Raw genomic sequence first — 3,142 nt, 5'->3', positions numbered from 1 at the left:
CAAGTCGTGCGTCTATCCCTGTCAATTTTTTTATTGCGCAGGTGAGGCTTCCTGTTTCGTGGTTTGGTGGAGCACGTTGTTTGGAAAAGTAGCAACGCAGCTGAGATCCGGCATGGGACCAGCGGGTTGATGTTCCATGACAGCGATGTTCGCCTTTCAAATGAATACACATCTCAACCGACCATGTGACAACCTCTTGCAGACGGTGAAAGTAAAAGCCACGGCGAACACTGACACAGCCCTGCTAACGACGGAAGCGCCTCACATGGTTAGTGCGGGGATTGAACCCACGACCTTGGCGTTATTAGCACCACGCTCTAACCAGCTGAGCTAACTGACCAACGCAGCCCAGGTCGCGCAAGCAAATGCCTATATTGCCGGTGCTCACAACCACGGCGGCTGTTCATTTTCTGCTTCATGTCGATCGCACGATATTCTGAAGTATTTCCTTTCGTTGCAAAGGTTTTCATCAAGAAAAGCATTTACTTTTCCGAACGCGCATACTCGACTTAACCATTTGCTCTGATATTCAAAATTAAGCACAATGTCCGGACGCATGTAATTTCAATCGCAATGCCACCAGCTCAGCTGCAGGTTGTCATGTTGACAAATATCGTCTGGAGAAACGTACCTTCACCGATCGCTCACTGTTCTTCTGGATACTCACAGACTTTTGGAGTCAGGGTTATGTGCTGCTGCTACGAACCTTATGCCAAATGCATTTGAATTATAATCTAGCAGTGGGATTCTTTCTGCTCCGGAATGACGCAGTTGCAACAGCTCAGAAGCCAATTGCACGTTTTGCTCAATCACTCATGTTGCTTATGCAATCTTCGTTTGACAGCATATTTAGCAAGTTATCACGCCTTCCTGCAGCGTTCGTCAGTGACAGATCAGATGCTAAGATAATTGCTTCAGACAGCATGCTACATCCTACATTTGAAAATGGAAAAGTGTGCAAACGTTTACATTCTGAACACTCTCTCACTATTTTGCCTGGCGCGTCAGAGGCTGGGAGCCGATCTTATGGAGGCTTTTCAAACATGAGGGGCATGAATCGGGTAAATAGACAAGTTCCTTTCGCTCAGGTGTGGCAGTGCAGAACTAGAGGGGAGAAATCTGGTGTGGGAGGGCGAGATTTGGAATGGCAGTGATGGGCAATGGCTGCGCTAGAGGGTGGTGCGTTTCTGTAATAAGTTGCCGGATGAGCTTGTTATGGATGGTGTAATTCAAATACTTTTAAGGAATCTTAACGTGTATTTGAATAGGAAGGGTTTAGAGAGACATGGGTCAAGTGCATGCAATCGCGGCTGGATGTATTGAGGATATCTTTTCGATGTGGACGACTTGGTCCGAAGTTTGTGGTTTCCATGCTGTCGATATCTAATGGCTCTATGATATTGCTGCACACGTTGCAACCAGGTCAGATGTTAATTTGGTAACTCCAGAGCCGATGCATGAAGGTTCGCAAGCGAATTCATTCCCCTGGAATTCATGTGAAAAGTGTTGATAGAAATCCTGCAAATAAAGTGAATGAATCTTTGATTTGAATTGAACCCAGATCGCTGTTTCTCGTCCGAGTCTGTGCCAGGTCTGCTTCATAGTGCATACATTTCATGTTTTGCATTTGAATTCTCCTAACTCTGTTTTCCAAATCTATCTCATGCCCCCTTTTTGCCTTTCTGATTTCCTTCTTCAGTGGACTCCGACTGTCTTTGTCCATATCCAAGGATTCATTCGATCTATCTTGTCTATACCTGACGTATGCTACCTTCGCTTTGATAACCAAACCCTAGATTTCTCTAATCATCTAGCTTACCCTACACCTACCAACCATTCTTCCCAACCTGCCAGGAATATGCTGTCTCTGGACTCTCACTATCTCATTTCTGAAGGCTTCCCATTTTCCAGCCATTGAAAGTTCGTGCCTAATACCGTCATAATTCGCCTTCCTCCAGTTTACAACTTCAACTCTGATATCTGGCCTACCCTTTTCCACCACTATTTTAAAGCTAATAATATTATGCTTGCTGTCCCCAAAGTGCTCCCACACTGAAATCCTAGTCGCTTGTCCTGCCTTATTTCCCAAGAGTAGTTCAAGTTTTGCACCTTCTGTAATACGTGCATCCACATATTTAATTAAAAAAATTCTTATACACACATAACAAATTCCTCTCCTTTAAACCATTAACACTATGGCAGACCCAATCTATGTTTGGAAAGTTAAAATCCCCAATCATAACTTTCCTATTATTCTTACAGATAACTGATAACTTCTAACAAATCTGTTTCTCAATTTCCCTCTGACGATTAGTGTCTCTGTGGTTCTCAATGCCGCTGTGTGTGTAAGCCTTACTTTATCAGTCTAATTTCCCATTCTGTCTATCTCTCTGTCTCCTGTATGCAATAAGGTAGTTCCTATCTCCATAGACTTCCCAAATGCTAAGTGTCTCGATCATCACCTCATTGAAGATGGGTTGTCTTCCAGAGGATCAAACGTTAATGGAGGCCTGGAGTTTTCAATAAATCCTGCCACGAGTTAAGGTCACACACTGTGAACAGAGCAGAGATCAATGGGAGAGCTCCAAACATCGGTTAACATAGTGTGGGATAGATACATTTCTGGAGGTGGAGCAGAGTACAGACACACTCCAAGCTTAATCACTTACCTAATTTAATGTATGTTATAGCAAGACAGTATAAGGAGTTCACAGTCATCAATGCAGGCCTGTACTGTCTTCGTGAGCATCAGTGCAATACAGGTGAAAACAGCGTTCCCAAGAGACGGTGGCAATGCTTCCTGGGATCCTTCTGTTCTGTGTTGCCTCTCTGAAACTATATCTGTGTCACATTTTGTCGACCAGTGTCTTCAATCATTCGAACTCCTATAACAGTTACTATCTTTGTAACCTTCTCGTATCTCTCTTATTCCTCCACATATTTGAAACGTACTCCAAAGCAGACTACCATCCCCATCTCAGTAAATTGTGATTGTCTCCATAGCATGGCTTATCTCGGTAGCCTTCTCTTCCAGTAAATGGACCAGAAGTAGACCATTCAATCCATCTCGTCCATGCGAACCAGGTTTCGTAAACTGAATAAGTCGTATTTGCCTGCATTTGGCCCATATCTCTTCAAACCT

At 43.8% G+C, this 3,142-nt stretch overlaps 1 non-coding gene across 1 annotated transcript; it reads right to left on the bottom strand.

Moving 5' to 3' along the window:
- Positions 1-266: 266 nt before the first annotated feature.
- Positions 267-340, bottom strand: trnai-aau. The gene has a single exon. It is a non-coding gene; the product is annotated as a tRNA-Ile (tRNA).
- Positions 341-3,142: the final 2,802 nt, after the last annotated feature.

This window comes from Chiloscyllium plagiosum, unplaced genomic scaffold (assembly GCF_004010195.1).
Source record: "Chiloscyllium plagiosum isolate BGI_BamShark_2017 unplaced genomic scaffold, ASM401019v2 scaf_11726, whole genome shotgun sequence".
NCBI lineage: Eukaryota > Metazoa > Chordata > Chondrichthyes > Orectolobiformes > Hemiscylliidae > Chiloscyllium > Chiloscyllium plagiosum.
Note: the sequence above shows the minus strand (reverse complement) of the source record. Positions and strands in the feature narration are given on the sequence as shown.